The sequence below is a fragment of the Phyllobates terribilis genome, unplaced genomic scaffold, assembly GCF_046119375.1.
Source record: "Phyllobates terribilis strain yellow unplaced genomic scaffold, ASM4611937v1 Scaffold_489__1_contigs__length_1346288, whole genome shotgun sequence".
NCBI classification, from domain to species: domain Eukaryota; kingdom Metazoa; phylum Chordata; class Amphibia; order Anura; family Dendrobatidae; genus Phyllobates; species Phyllobates terribilis.
The window spans coordinates 768,140-785,431 of NW_027363249.1; the positions used below are offsets into that span (position 1 = coordinate 768,140).

Genomic DNA, 17,292 nt, shown 5'->3' on the forward strand with positions numbered 1-17,292 from the left:
GTCCATCCTGTGAGGTTTTCTATAAGACAGTCATTGTCCTGGTGAATAAGTGAATTTTTTTTTATATAACTTACCTTTTTTACGGACCGTTTAAGTAGAAATGTTCAAAAATATAAAATTCAAGGATTTTTTATTAAAAAATAATAATTGGTTTTCTTCTTGGCAGATGACTGTACCAGGAGATCAGAGGGACAGCTGACATCTTCAATTTTCAAATCAGATAATTTTCAGATCCTACAGGATACAATTGAAATGAATGTCATTACTCCAGATATACCATCATCCCTTCACAGCAAAGATCTGTCATCTGATCCTTTGAAATTGGTCCTGTTTTCTGATTCATTACTGACTACTAAGGAAAATCAAAGTCACAAAATAAGCATTAAAAAACAAACTGCTTCTAATGCAAAGAAGCCATTTTCACGTTCAGAATATAGAAATAGTTTTCCTCTCAAAAAGTCTTTTCTTAAACATCAAAAAATTCACACAGCAAAGAATAGATTTTCATGTTCCAAGTGTGGGAAATGTTTTAATCAGAAATCAGATCTTGTTAGGCACCAGAGAACTCACACAGGAGAGAAGCCATTTTCCTGTTCAGAATGTGGAAAATGTTTTACAGAGAAATCAAATCTTATCGCACATCAGAGAACTCACACAGGAGAGAAGCCATTTTCCTGTTCAGAATGTGGAAAATGTTTTAACCAGAAATCATATCTTAATATACATCAGAGAACTCACACAGGGGAGAAGCCTTTTCCATGTTCAGAATGTGGGAAATCTTTTACAAAGAAATCAACTCTTATCAACCATCAGAGAACTCACACAGGAGAAAAGCCATTTTCCTGTTCAGAATGTGAGAAATGTTTTACAGAGAAATCATCTCTTATCAAACATCACAAAACTCACACAGGGGAGAAGCATTTTTCATGTTCAGAATGTGGGAAATATTTTGCACAGAAATCAACTCTTATCAGACATCAGAGAACTCACACAGGGGAGAAGCTTTTTTCATGTTCAGAATGTGGGAAATATTTTACAGAGAAATCAACTCTTATCAGACATCAGCGAACTCACACAAGGAAGAAGCCTACTTCATGTTCAGAATGTGGGAAATGTTTTAACCAGAAATCGGATCTTGATAAGCACGAGACAAGTCACTAAGGGGAGAAGCCTTTTTCATGTTCAAAATGTGGGAAATGTTATAACCAGAAAGTGCATCTTGATAACCACCGCAGAATCCACACAGGGGAGAATGTGGCAACTACACCCAACTAGTCTCTGTACAGACTAGAACGGCCCTAGCTGCACAACTAAAAATGCCACCACACACCTAACTAACTAATAAGCCGTTGAGGAGTTTCTCATACCTCCTGAGGAACCAAAGGGGAGGCTGCAACACACTGCCAACAAGGGGAAAGGAAAGTATGAAGTAAAATATGAAAACCCTGAATGAGAAACAAAAACACATATAGGGCAAAGAAGGCAAGCTAAGGAGAACCAAAAATAAAAGGAACAAGTATAATCTCCCAGAAACCTAACATTGTTAGAATGAAAAGGTACTGGGAGGGAAAGCAAACTAACCGGGAGGATAGTTTCACCTTTGTGGTGAAACGTATAAAATTCATCCTCACCAACTGTATATGTAAAACCCGTCCATTTATAATGACCATGGACAAGATAAAGATTCCCAACTCACATCAGGACCACAAGATCCCAGGTACTTTTTGCTTTTTCACAATGAATTTAATTATATGTAACAAATGTCCAACTGGGGGTCTGTATGTAGGGGAGACAAGGCAAAAACTTAAAACAAGGATGAATTCTCATCGCCACACAATAAAAGAATAGATCTACTTGTGTCCACACATATTTACAGCCACAACTGCTTCTCCCTCTCCCATACTGATAGTTCTGCTTCACGTCACTTGTCTTATCTATTGCATTATTCCTGTGCCCTGTTGTGTATAAATATGTGACTCTTCAGATTTTGTGTTATACTATGTCTGATGAAGAGACCTGAGTAGTCTCGAAAGCTTACTGACTAATGGCTAACTGAAAACATGGTATCAACCACTAAGGACTCTCAAATTTTTATATTTTTCTCCAAACAGCAATTTTAAGATCTCTCCACAGGTGTTCAATGGAATTTAGATCCGGATTCATTGCTGGTCAGAACTCTCCAGCACTTTGTTTCCATCTATTTTCTGGGTCATTGTCATGCTGGAAGCCCCCCAGCTTTCTGACACTAGGCACAACATTATGCCCCAAAATCCTTTGCTAATCTTCAGATTTCATGATTCCTTGCACACAAAGTACCTGAACAGAGGCAGCAAAACAACCCCATAACCTCTTTGAAGCTCCACCATATTTGACTTGATATGTTATAAATTTATTGATTATGCTGCGCACCTTGGACAGAGGAACATCCGGATCTCTAAAGATGGACTTATAATCTTGAAATTATTGATATTCTTCAACAATTTTGGTTCTTGAGTCCTCAGACATTTCTCTTCTCCTTTTTCTGTTTTCTCCATTCTTAGTGTGCCACACATATGTACACAATGCAAAGATTGAATCCATTTCTCCCATTTTTATCTGGTTTTAGTTGTGATTTTCATATTGCCCACACCTGTTACTTGCCACAGTTGCGTTTGAACAAGCTTCACATGCTTGAAACAAAGTTGTTTACCCACAATTTTGGCAAGGTGTCAACAATTTTGTCCGACCTATTTTGTGTGAAATTATGTTCAATTTGCCTTTTTTTTCTCTGTATTTTGTGTTGTTCCAATACATGCCAAGGAAATAAATGTGTATAACAAAACATGTAATTGCAATAATTTTCTGGGAGCATTACTTCATTTTCTGGAACAATTCTAACAGTTTTGACCATGACTTGTTTTTGTTGCCTTTTTAATTTGTTGCAGCATATTATCCTCTTCATGTTCAGCTATATTAGGAGGCTTGTAGCAAAGTCCAATTAGCAGCTTTCCATTATTGCCATTTCCATGTACATTACCCAAACTGATTTTACATCAGGGATGTAAAGCTCAAAACATGCAGAGGGCCAAAATGAAAAATTGTCGTGTACCAACCAGTATACAGTATAATGGGCCCAACATAGTCCTCCATACAGAATAATGGGCCCCACATAGTCCTCCATACAGTATGATTAGCCCCACATAACTTTCCATACAGTACAATGAGCCCCACATAGCTTTCCATACCGTATAATGGGCCCCACAAAATCCTTCATGCAGAATAATGGCCCCACATAGGTGTAGTGGTTCTGGTGTCGTGGGTCAAATATAATCACCAAAAGTTGGACATGTGTGCTGTACATTGTTGAAGCTGCCCCCCATGTCATCATTGAGCTTGAGGTCTTAAATTGGTTTTAATGAAAATACCCACCCCTCTACCTATTTTTCTTTCCTATCCGTTTGAATGCAGTGTAACCCTCTATGTTTGTCACCCAGTCATGGCTTTCATCCAGCCAGGTTTCTGTAATGCCCACCACATCGTAATCTGTGGCTGACCTAAGAGTCTGATTCATTCATTTTGTTTTCAAGATTTCTTGCATTTGCCTGCAGACATTTAATACTATTAGCACATTTATTACTACTACTCGCCTTCTTACTTTCCTTGAATGTCTCACTCTCTCTGTCTACTCTACCCCCTTATTTGCATAGCTACCCTCCCTTCCCCCAAATACTAATTTGAAAGCTCCTCCATTCATCTGACCATTTTTTCCCCCAGCACATCTGCATGCACCCCATTGAGGTGCAGCCTGTCCCTATCGTAGAGCCTGTAGCCGACAGAGAAGTCAGCCCAGTTCTCCATGAACCCAAACCCTTTCTTCCTGAGAATTATCTTCTTAAGTTCCCGCTGACTTTCTAGTGACGTAGTGGAATCAGCAGTATTTCTGAAAACACCACCTGTACTTCAGCTTCTCTCCTAATTCCCTGTAATCATTTTTAAAGACCTTTCACCTCCCTATAACTTTGTCATTGGTACCAATGTGTACATGACTGCTTTGTTTTCCCCAGCCCCAGCCTGTAATCTGTCTATCTGATCGCATGAAGATCCCCCTGTTAGGGGCACACAAAATGTGTGTGTTCTTGTCTTAGTTGTCTGATTGATGGGCTGTGGTCGGGGTTTCACCGCACATCACAGCCCAGCATCAACCGCGCACTTTCCCTCTCTGCTTTAGTTGGGAAAGAGCAATAAAAAATGAATGAGTGACATCTCATTTGTTCTCAGCCCGATTTCTCAGCTGAAATCGGGCTGAGAACAAATTCGCAGCATTCTGCGATTTGCCATGTATCTCGGACGAGACTCGCCAATGCAAGTCAATCAAGTCAATGAGTGTGTGAAAAAAAATCGCACAGCACTCGGACCATGCGAGTGCCCTCCGATTTTCACACACCCGTCTCTTTAAAAGCCGGCTATTCATCAGCCGCATACAGTTACAATACATTAGTACCCGACAATTTAGAATAGAAAGAATAGCTATACACATAGAATAGATAGATAGAAAGGTGTCAGTCATGTATATAATTAGTACGGTGACAGTGTTGGTTACTGTACTTGTCATTTATTGTTAAATTAAAGTATTTATTTAAAAAAATTGGTGTGGGGTCCCCCGTAATTTTATAGTCTAGCAGAGGTTAAGCAGACGGCTGGGGCAGATTTTTGAAGCCCGGGAAGGGGGTAATACCCACTGAGCTTCCCAGGCTACTAATATCAGCCCTCCAGCTGAATACTTAGCCTTTACAGGCTATTAAAATGGGGGACCCCCAAAAAATGACTTGGGGTCCCCCTATTTTAACAGCTAGCAAAGGCTATGCAGACAGTTGGGGACTAATATTAATAGCCTAGGAAGGGTCCATGAATACTGTCCCCCTCCGAGGCTAGAAACAGCAGCCCTCAGCCACCCCAGAAGTGGCGCATCCATAGGATGCACCAATTCAGGCACTTAGCCTCCGCTCTGCCCACTGCCCTGTAGCAGTGGCAGTGGGGTAATAGGGTTGGGGTTGATGTCAGCTTATAAGGCCAGCTGACATCAAGCCCAGCTTAGTAATGGAGAGGCGTCTATAAGACACCCCCATTACTAACCCCATAGTGAAAGTGATATGTGAAATAACTACAACAACACCATGAATAAAATATTTTATTTGAAATAAACACAGAGACCTTTTATTGTTCTAAATTAAACACTACTTACCATAACGCCCATTCCAGCTGAAGCCAATGTCCCCTGCAATGAAAGTTAAATAATAAAGCAACCTCATCCTTACCTAACTAGAAACACTAGAGATTTTAGGCCACGGCCCCACTATCAGTATTTGGTCAGTATTCGGTCAGTATTTTTTTCTCAGGAGTGGGAGCCAAAACCAGGTGAGGAACAATCAGAGAAAAGGTATAATAGAAACAAGTCACCAATTCTGCATTTATCCCCCATTCCTGAGAAAAAATACTGACCGAATACTGATAGTGGGATCGGGGCCTTAGAATAAAAAACTGCATTGTATTGACATCAGGGGTATAGATTTGAGTAACTAACTCAAAACCAACAAGGAATAAAGTGCAGATTTTTTGGGGCACATGATACAATATATACAGTTGAAATCAGAAGTTTGCATACACTATATAAAAAGACACATCTGCATGTTTTTCTTTATATCTGACATGAAATCAAAATAAACCTTTCCCGTTTTAGGTCAATTAGGATTACCATCATTTTTTTTATTTGCCAAATGCCAGAATAATGAGAGAGAATGTTTTTAAGGCATTTTTATTACTTACTGCAAAGTCAAAAGTTTACATACATTTCATTAGTATTTGGTACCATTGCTCTTAAACTGAATGACTTGGGTGAAACGTTTGGGATATCCTTCCACAAGCTTCTCACAATAGTTGGTCGGAATTTGGGCCCATTCCTTCTAACAAAACTGATGTAACTGATCCAAGTTTGTAGGTCGCCTTGCTCGCAGCCTTTTCAGCTTTGCCCATAAATTTTCAATAGGATTGAGATCAGGGCTTTGTGATGACCGCTCCAAAACATTGACTTTGTTATCCTTAAGCCACTTTGTTACCATTTTGGCAGTATGCTTCGGGTCCTTGTCCATTTGGAAGACCCATTTCCACCCAAGCTTTAACTTCTTGGCTGATGTCTTGATATGTTGCTTCAGTATTGCCACATAATCTTCTTTGCTAATGAAGCCATCTATTTTGTGAAGTGCACCAGTCCCTCCTGCAGCAAAACAACCCCACAACATGATGCTGCCCCTCCATATGTTTCACAGTTGGGATGGTGTTCTAAGGCTTCCAAGCTTCTCCCTTTTTCCTCCCAACATAACAATAGTCATTATGCCCAAAAAGTTGAATTTTAGTTTCATCAGACCACAGAACGTCTCCAAAAATTAAGGTCTTTGTTCCTGTGTGCATTTGCAAACAGTAAACTGGCTTTTTTATGTTTCTTTTGGAGTAATGGCTTCTTCCTGGCAGAGTGGCCTTTCAGCTCATGTTGATATAGTACTCGTTTCACTGTGGATATTGACACAGTCTTACCAGCTTCCGCCATCATCTTCACAAGGTCTTTTGCTTTTGTCCTTGGGTTGATATGGACATGTCGGACCAAAGCTTGTTCATCTCTGGGACACAGAACCCATCTCCTTTCTGAGCGGTTTGATGGCTGGACATTCCCATCTTGTTTGTACTTGCGTATATTTGTTTGTACAGATGAACGAGGCACCTTCAGGTATCTTGAAATTGTACCCAAGGATGAGCCAGACGAGTGCAAGTTGTAAGGCAGCACTAGTCATCATGCTGGCGGACACTCGCTTCACCGAGTCAATTAAAGCACACCAGACAACACCTTTCCAGTATTTCACAATCCAGCAGTTTATTACACTTCACTACTGCTTATCACTGAGTCCATCTCAGTGGCTCACCGACATATTACACATATAATGTCCAAGAGCCTTTCCAGTGACAGATATGTCCACTTGGCTCCAGATACAGCCTTCAGCAAGGTAACAATATCAATCTCCACATCCATCAGTGTTTTTACCTTTGCCGGGTTTGAGCTGCATCAGGTTTGTTCTGCCACAGCTGTGGCTTTACGGCTTCACAGATGGGGGTCTCCAGCCCTCGTACCTTCAAAGGCTACTGGTATGTTTACACACCTAACATCCAGCCTCTGCCTTCCAGGACTCTTGTCTTCCAAGCCTCTTGCCCTCCAAGGCTACTGGCATCGCCTACACATAAGGATCCAGCCTCTGCCTTTCAGGCTTCACCAGGCTTCACTAGGCCTCACACTCTAGCGGTGTCCCACACGGGAACAGGCCTCACGCCTTTCACCTTTGTCTCAAATCTACCAGTGTTTTATATATCCTCTAGTGCACACACAGGACCTGTGCTGATGTCACAGTCATGTGACCAGTCACCTGGGGGAGGTACATGGTCGGCCAAAACACACCCTGGACCATTACAGTAATGCCGCAAGCCGGCTGATCATACATTGATATGAACGTAGTGGACAACTTCTTTAAATATAAAATTTAATAGTTCTGTTTCTTTTGCTCTGTAATAGTTCCTCCTCCGAAGCCACACACTACCTATAAGGCGTCCAATCGGCCGGAAAAACAGATTGGTGGTGGCAAAGAATAATCTTTCTTGGGTTATTGTGAAGTGACAGTGATCGTACAAGGGTGTATACATATATTCCATGCGTTGGAAGGTGGTGTGTACGCCGTACGCTCACTGCTAGCTTGCCGATACCTACATAGTGAGAACAGCCTGCAGCCACCTATATTGATTGTCGGCCAATTGTGCAATTGTCCAGACAATAGGGAGCAGCAGAGAACTGTTCACTCCAGAGATCACAGTGGGTGGTCTCTATGATTAATTGTGATCCTGTGGAATCCTTGACACAGACATTCTGGTATCTCAGATTTAAATGCATTAGTAGGATCAGACCTTAAGGTGGTGTAGGTGTTTGTGTCGCTGAGGATGGAAAGAGCCATGTTACAATACAATTCAGTGTCCAATACCACAACACGTCCACCTTTGTCTGATTGCTGGATGGTTATACTAACATTTTGTTGAAGTTCTCTAACCGCTGGAGCATATCAAAATTACTATTATACTTCATATTACAGATACCACCATGTAATTTTTTAAGGTTGTTTTCAGTTAGAGTTTGAAATAAAACTAAAGATGGAACCCTGGATTGCAGAGGATAGTATGCAGGGATGATGTTAATTCCTCTGTCTTGTAGTTTATTTAAAGAAAAATCTGGATCCTGTAACGAAGACAAAGTTAGTAAGGCAGTCTGTTCAATGACTGTAAGGCAGCGTGCCCACTATGCGTGTTTCAAGCGTTTTTGCCAGGAATTTCCGCAGCGAAAACACTTAAAAAATGCTTGGTAATACGTGCTCGATGGTCCTCAATAATAATCCGCATGTGCTATGCACATGCTGCGGAAATTTCCGCTGCGGATTATCATTGCGGAAAAATCCACAGCATGTCCATTAATTTTGCGGACACGCAGCTTAATTGCTGCCATTGACTTGCATTGAAACGCTTAATATCCGCATGACTACATATGCACATGCGGATATTAAGCAATTCAAAGTGCGGATGGTACCCAGGTCTGGAGAAGAGGAGACTCTCATCCAGACCCGGGTACCATAGTACCTGTTAAAAAAAAGAATTTAAAATAAAAAATATACATTATACTCACCTTCTGATGGCCGCCGGTCTCCTGTACGTTGCGTCCTGGCTCCCCAGCGGCTCACGGTGGTGTTAAAGGACCTTCCATGACGTCATTTAGTCATGTAACAATTCACGTGACCGCTGACGTCGGCGGTCGCGTGACCTGTCACATGACTAAATAACGCAATGGAAGGTCCTTTTACACCACCGCGAGCCGTACAAGAGACCAGACGCACCAGAGAGAAGACCGCGGGCCATCAGAAGATAAGTATAATGTTTTTGTTTTTTTTTACCATTTTTATTCTTTTTTTAGCTATTAACTTGGTCACACTATATAAATCCATGCTGGTTGCATGGATTTATATAGTGTGACCAAGTTGTCAAGCACTTTTCCAAGTGATGCTAAAATCGCATGCAAAAACGCTTCTACCTGGCAGGAAAAACGTATGTGAAATCCGCATGCGTTTTTTCTGCCAGGGAGATGCAGAAAAAATCTGCAGCATTTCTGCATGGTGGGCACTTAGCCTAAGTGTAGCATCATTATGCTCCATAATCTCTGCTGTCATGTTATTAGGAGTGGAAGACTCTTCGGACTCATTGAAGAAATGTTTTGTAACTGTTAATAACCGTGTAAAGCGATTTACATCTCTTATTGTTTGAAAAAGGTCAAAATCTTGCGGGGGGGACATAAATTGTGAGTCCAGTCACGAGGTATACGGTATATTCTGCAGTAGCCGTCACCTTCAGCATATTGGCTATACCACACGTAAACTGAAGAAGAGGATCGCCGAACACATCAACATCACCAACAACAACGAAGGGTATTCTGGTGCGGCCAAACATGTTACCATAATACATAAACAGGATACTTCATGTTAATCATCTTTTGGACTCGAAAAGGTCGATCTTGCAGCCTGTGGTGGCAACTGGCAAAAGCAGCCGGCCCTGAGGAAAGCGTATTGGATCTTGACTTTAAACACAAAGTACCACCATGGTGTGGACTTCAAAAATGATTTGTTTTTCATCTACGAACATTTTCCCCATTTTTCGGCTCGGCGATGTATATTTAATTTAAATTTTACATCAAAATAATGTGTTTCCTTATTCAGGAATGTGGACATTTAATCTATATAATGTCTAATGATCAGTTGTGATTCACTATATATATTCCCCAGTCGGACCCTGTGCACACGTTCAGTTTTCTTTTGTAAATGATGTATCTGCTTCCTGTGAATCACTATCTGATACACCATTCACACTTGTTTTTTCTCCTAGTAATCATCTGGCAATGCGTTTAGTAAGAGACGATAAAACTCCCTTATGGAATTTGTATATATTTCCATCTGTGTCTATCGCAGTAGTGTAGACGGCCGGTCCATTGGATCGTTGGCTTTTGTTGTTTTACAATTGTTCACATTCATTCCACTCACCTGCGGCCAGGTTGCAGCATTCAGTTGCATTGTCAGCCATGTCTGCTGCATTGGTAGCAATGGTTTGTCAGTCAGGACTCCTGGGACCAGTTGTTCCTCAGAGGTTCCAATAAGGTGCCAGCAGATCCGTTCATCCAGGCCGCCGGTATAGATTGCTAGAATCATTTTACTTGCGTGTGGCGACGTTGTGGTATCTGAATTGCATCGCTGGCCATGCTCGTCGTGTCCGCATTGGTGGACGTTTTGCTGGGACATGTTGTCCTTTAGTGTTTTCATCGCAGAGTCGGTGTATTTGGATGTAGTATCATGTGCCCCTATAAACCGCACTTTATTCCTCGTTGGCTTCCAGTTAGTTACCCTGATCTATACCGCTGATGTCAATACCATGTAGTCTTTTCTTCTAAGACTGCTGGTTCTTCTAGTTCATTCTTTGAGTGATACATGGCGTTTGCCACTTATGTTGCAGTGTTGACCGTGTCTGCTGTGCTCGTATTTGTAGACGTCTTTCCGGGATTGCTGGGACGTGTTGGTCCGTGGTGTCTCCGGCGGGATATCGGTGGTTTTGTGTGCGGTGCTATGTGCCTCTTTGAGCCGCACTGCTTCTCTTGGTAGTTGTGAGTTAGTCAGCTAGGATCCATACTTCTGGTGTTAATACAATCTGCCCTTTTTCTTTCCCAAGATCGCTGGTTTCTTTAGTCCATTGTTGAGTGTGGCAGGGTGTCTGTTTTTCTTTGGTATCCAGTTGTGTGGTTTTTGGGCTGGTGTTACATGGTGCTGTGTTTCCCTGCGGTAGTCTTTTTGTTTTTATTTAATATATCTATGTCATTCATGTCAGCTTATAACGCCATGTACTCACATTATGTGCATGCAAACACCTGATGCCTCAGTATTGATTAATTATTTCATTATCCAGTCAATGGACATTGCTCTTTAAGATATATAGCAGCATTTATGTGTTACCTCTGACATCCTATGACTAAGGGTGCATTCTGCACCTGAAACGCATCAGGATTTCCTGAGGTTTCTGAATTTATTTCCATGATTTAACTTTTTTCTTCAAATAATTTTTTTTCCCTTTAATATGTCCTGGTTGGATGTGCCGGTTCTACTTTTTTTTTCTCCATTCATGGTCTGTAATCACCGATGGGTGCGGCACCCACAGGATTTCTCCAGCTGAAGTCATTCCTTCTCTCAACATGGTAAGCCTCCACCTCCCCTCCTTCCCTATCCATTGTCTTTTCTCTGTCTATCATGCCGAGTCTAATGGTCAAACGGAAAGAATGAACCAGGAAATAGAGCAGAGTATTAGGGATCTTTTGTCTCCTCTAATCAGGAAGACCGGGTGGAATTTTTGCCCCTTACCGAGCGTGCTCTAAATAATCATTCCTCTAAGGTTATCGGGACTTTTCTTTTTTTTCTAGCTGCGGTAGTTTTCATCCAGTGCTTGGGAATTTTCCAGGATTACAGTCCTCCATGCCAGAGGAGGAGAGATTTTGTTCCCAATTAATTAAAGAGGTTGTCCACTACTATTAACATTGCCCCTATGGATTTATATAGTGGCAACAAGTCTTTTTGTAAATACATTGCTTGTTCTTTATTTGCCTGTGGGCGGCGCTATCACCAGGCATCACGTGACCCAGGCTGCAGCCGGCTCCGACATCCGCTGATGTCACGTCAAGTTCCGGCTGCATTCGGGAGTGAGCAAGTGACACACTACCCCTTGATTGATGGGCTGTGGACGGGATTTCACCGCACGTCACAGCTCAGCATCCACTGCGTGCTTTACCAACGAAAGCAGAGAGGGAAAATCCGCGACACCAGAACCACCACACCTATGAGGGGCAATTATTCTGCATGGAGGACTTTGTGGGGCCCATTATACTGTATGGAAAGCTATGTGGGGCCTATTATACTGTATGGAGGACTATGTGGGGCCCATTATTCTGTATGGAGGACTATGTAGGGCCCATTATCCTGTAAACTGGTTGTCCGACGACTTTGTCCACGTTTTTCATTTTGGCCCTCTGCATGTTTTGAGTTTTATATCCCTGATGTAGAGAGTCAGTCTGGGTAAATGTGCATGGAAATGGCAATAATGGAAAGCTGCTAATTGGAGTTTGCCACAAGCCTCCTAATATAGCTGAACATGAAGAGGATGATATGCTGCAACAAATTAAAAAGGCAACAAAAACAAGTCATGGTCAAAAGTGTTGGATCCCTTGAAATTGTCCCAGAAATGAAGTAATTCTCCCAGAAAATTATTGCAATTACACATTTTGTTATATTTGTTTATTTCCTTTGTGTGTATTGGAACAACACAATAAAATAGAGAAAAAAGGCAAATTGAACATAATTTCACACAAAACCACATAAAATAGGCCGGACACAATTGTTGACACCTTGCCAAACTTGTGGGTAAACAACTTAGTTTCAAGCATGTGAAGCTTCTTCAAATGCAATTGTGGCAAGTAACAGGTGTGGGCAATATGAAGATGACACCTAAAACCAGATAAAAAAGGGAGAAGTTGATTCAATCTTTGCATTGTGTGCATATGTGTGCCACACTAAGCATAGAGAAAACAGAAAAAGAAGAGAACTGTCTGAGGAGTTAAGAACCAAACTTGTTGAAAAATATCAAGAATTTCAAGGTCCATCTTCAGAGATCCGGATGTTCCTTTGTCCATGGTGAGCAACATAATTAATAAATTTACTACCTATACAGTCAAATATGGTGGAGGTTCAAAGATGTTCTGGGATTCTTTTGCTGCCTCTGGCACTAGGTGCCTTGACTGTGTGCAAGGCATCATGAAATCTGAAGATTAGCAAAGGATTTTGGGTCACAATGTAGTGCCTAGTATCAAAAAGCTGGGTTTGCGTCCTAGGTCTTCGGTCTTCCAGCATGACAATGACCCCAAACATACTTCAAAAAGCACCTAGAAATGGACGGAAACAAAGTGCTGGAGAGTTCTGACCAGCAATGAGTCTGGATCTAAATCCCATTGAACACCTGTGGAGAGATCTTAAAATTGCTGTTGGGGGAAAAGTATTAAAATTTGAGAGTCCTCAGTGGTTGATACCATCCTTTCAGTTAGCCATTAAAAGGTAAGAAATTTCAAGCTTTCGAGACTACTCAAGTCTGTTCATCAAGCATAGTATAACACAAAATCTGAAGAGTCACATATTTATACACAACAGGGCACAGGAATAATGCAATAGATAAGACAAGTGATGTGAAGCAGAACTATCAGTATGGGAGAGGGAGAAGCAGTTGTGGCCGTAAATATTGGAAAAGTTCAAAGATAAGGAGTATGAAAGTTTTATTGCCCTGTGATTGAGGTCCGGTCCTTGATTGTGATGCCCTCAAACGGTCTGAGGTGCACATTCCTTAGTTGATGTAAACAGACATAAATCCATGAGACACATTCATTCCTGCTCTGAGTGTGTCAAAGGTTGTCATAACTTTGTCTCTCTGAGATTTGAAGTTACCTTTTAATACAAGTAATTTCATGTCCATGATGCTGTGATCAAGCATACAAAAATGTTAGGCCACAAGTAGATCGATTCTTTTTTTCTTTTATTGTGTGGCGATGAGAATTCATCCTTGTTCTAAGTTTCTGCCCTGTCTCCCCTACATACCGACCCCAGTTGGACATTTGGTACATATAATTAAGTACACTACATTGGATGTGATGCAGCTGAAAGTACCTGGGATTTTGTGGTCCTGATGTGAGTTGGGAATCTTTATCTTGTCCATGGTCATTATAAATGGACAGGTTTTACATTTACAGTTGGTGAGGATGAATTTTATAAGTTTCACCACAAAGGTGAAACTATTCTCCCGGTCAGTTTGCTTTCCTTCCCAGTACCTTTTCATTCTAACAATGTTAGGTTTCTGGGAGATTATACTTGTTCCTTTTATTTTTGGTTCTCCTTAGCTTGCCTACATTGCCCTATATGAATGTGTTTTTGTTTCTCATTCAGGGTTTTCATATTTTCCTTCATACTTTCCTTTCTCCTTGTTGACAGTGTGTTGCGGCCTCCCCTCTGGTTCCTCCGGAGGTACGAGAAACTCCTCAATGGCCTATTAGGGAGTTACCGTATTTTTCGTACCATAAGACACACTTTTTTTCCCCAAAATTTTGGGGGGAAAAGGGGTTGCGTCTTATGGTCCGAATCTAGTCAAAATATAGATATTATGGTGCTTACTGTGGTGGTGTGGGGCGGAGGCGGCAGCGGTGGTGATTGAGTGTGGTCGTACTGCAGGTAGCGGGTGGCAGGGCAGGGAGAGGTATCACACACCACAAAATCAGAGGCGCCGCCATTAATGCACTTACGCTTCACTACACAGGAGAAAGTGGGTGGTCCCGGGCCAGATCACATGCTGCAGTGACGATACAAAAGAGGCAGGGCCGGGGGGACTGCATGCTGTGCTGTTATGTGTTGTCTCGGCCCTGCCTCTTTTGTATCGTTACTGCAGCATGTGATCTGGCCCGGGACACCCCACTTTCTCCTGTGTAATGCAGTGTAAGTGCATTAATGGCAGCACCGCTGATTTTGCTGTGTGTGATACCTCTCACTGCTTAGCCCGATGGAGCTGTCATAGTGAATCCAACGGCGCTGTTATGAATTCACTATGGCAGTGTTAGACAGGAGTTAGTGGGCGGTCCCGGGCCAGATCACATGCTGCGCCGTTGATCCCTGATGATCCTCTCCCTGCAGTGCGACCCCGCTCCCTCCAAACAAGAAACAGTGAGGCAAGCATTAAAGCACATACAGCAAAACACTACCACTGTGATGAACTATAACTCCTAGCATGCCATAGAAGCTGCAGGACATGCTGGGAGTTATAGTTCTCAGGGAAATCACATGAAATAAATGTAGGGTGAACTATAACTCCCAGCATAATACAACAAAATAACAATGACCAATAGGACTTTGAATGTAATAAGGGGCATACCACTAAACATTATATGAACCAGAGAGACCATAGGTATTTTCAAAACCCCAAAGTAACATAATCAAAACACCATATGTTAGACTAAAAAAGATCAATGCTTTATTTATATATTTTTTTTAAAAAAGATAGCACATAGGTATAAATAACATGTGTGAAAGGACATAACATGGGCATGTGAGGCAGCAGGGGGTAGATAGAGACACAGCTGGTATCAAATTCACATTGGACCTATAATAGGTCACATAGTCCAACCCATACAATCCATAAGTCACAAACAATGTGTGCAGAAAAAGTTATAGAAAAAGTTATAATGACATAGATCAAGTGACCTGTAACAAGTCACAGTATAGACAACCATCAGAGGTTTTTTCAGCAACACAAAGTACAAGATCACATGGAAAGGGTTAAGTAAGACATACTTAGTGAAAGTAAACAGATAATCAGCAGTGTCAGGGGAGGCCCCGATACGTGTTTCCGTACTTCCTCAGGGGGCGTGGTGGGATGTGTGTGGATACAGAGCCTCCAGACAAGAGCTGCTTGCACCTAAGCCGCCTTTGGGGTCCACCGGCCAACCCGTGGTGAGGTTCATATCTACATTTAATAATCAGTGGCACGCCATCGGAGACATCCTTGATAGACACTGGCGGGTCCTAAAAACTCACCCAAGTCTCCGTGAGTTTTTGCCGGATCGTCCTCTTATGACAGCAAGGAGGGGCAGGAGTCTCAGGGATACTCTGGTGCATAGTCACTATGTACGCCAGTGTCCTGCCTTTCAAAGTTGGCAACCCTAAATGGGGCTGCTATCCCTGTGGCTCTCGCCTCTCCTGCAGAAACATGGTTAGGACTAAAACATTTTCTAATGTAGATGGTACGAGAGTTTTTGACATCAGGCAATATATCTCTTGTAGCAGCGTTGGCGTCATTGATCATGCCACCTGTGGATGTGGGCTCATCTACGTGGAGCTCACGTCTAGGGAATTGAGGAGACGCGTGAGGGAGCACGTTTTGGATATTTTGGGGGCTGGGGAGGTGGAGGATGTATCATCACTTCGGACCCAGCCAAGACATTTTAAGCAATATCATCATTGCGACCCTAAGAGTCTGCAGATCTGCGGCATTGATCAGGTCCATTTGGGCCTAAGAGGTGGTGATGTAAAGAAGGCATTGGTCAAATTAGAATGCCTCTGGATCTATAGACTGGGAACTATGTCACCAGCAGGCCTAAATGAACGATTGAGTTTTTCCCCCTTCCTCTAGCCATTGGTGGTTGTTTGCCCCCTCCGTGTCTCCTCTTCCTTCGACGTGAGTGACCTCGGGGTAAGATCCATGCTCTCTTTGCTACTTTATTATCTATGGGTTTTACCTATTAGATTTAGCATGTTCTTTGACTCCTCTTGTGATTGCCCTCGACATGACTTTTATAAGTCCTCCTACCTAGATGCCTTCCCCTGGTGTACTTTGAGGGGGGCAATTAAAAAATCCCCACCCCTTCCCCCCACTCCCTATATATACTGGTATAGTATTAATCAAATAATATTTTTTTTTGTTGATTTATCTCTGCATCTCTGCCCTATATTTCTCTCTTTTCAGTCTGTCTTTTAGTAAGTGTGTGTTTTTATCTTATTTTTTTAGGTCACTTCTATTTCCCCCGGCCTCTCTCTGTGTTTGGGGCTTCATCAGACCATTGGAAGAGAACCTGATTGTTTTTGATGACAAATTGGTTGGATCTAAATAGAACTCTTTCCCTTTAAGGATAAGGAGCGGACATGGACACCTGTTTCATATGGACATTTACTGCAATATCATCTGTTATGTATTACATGGATGACCTTTTGGTGCAGGGTGAATGGGGTGACACTTGTCACTCCACCGATATGATGTATCTCTTCCTTTGTTGTTAAGTAGTCTGTCCTGCTCCATATTTATTCCTTATATGATCACGATCGATTCCTGTCGTCCGACCTTCTGCGCATGCGCCGGATGCAGCGGTCATGTGGCCGCGACGCGGTCTCGAGTGGGCGGCGCCCCAGAATATATGACGTCAGTGGGGGAGTTCCCCTCTTCCTGGGCGCCGCTTGAGACCGCGCCGCTGCCACCAATATCTGCTGCTATGCGGCGACATACGCCGTTATTGGTCAGTAACTGATTGCTTCACATGGGACCCATGTATATATAAGAGGCCCTGTATCC

At 42.3% G+C, this 17,292-nt stretch overlaps 1 pseudogene; it reads left to right on the forward strand.

The window, feature by feature from the left end:
* Nucleotides 1-45: 45 nt before the first annotated feature.
* LOC141230060 (uncharacterized) overlaps nt 46-17,292 on the forward strand; it is a 92,064-nt pseudogene continuing 74,817 nt past the window's right edge.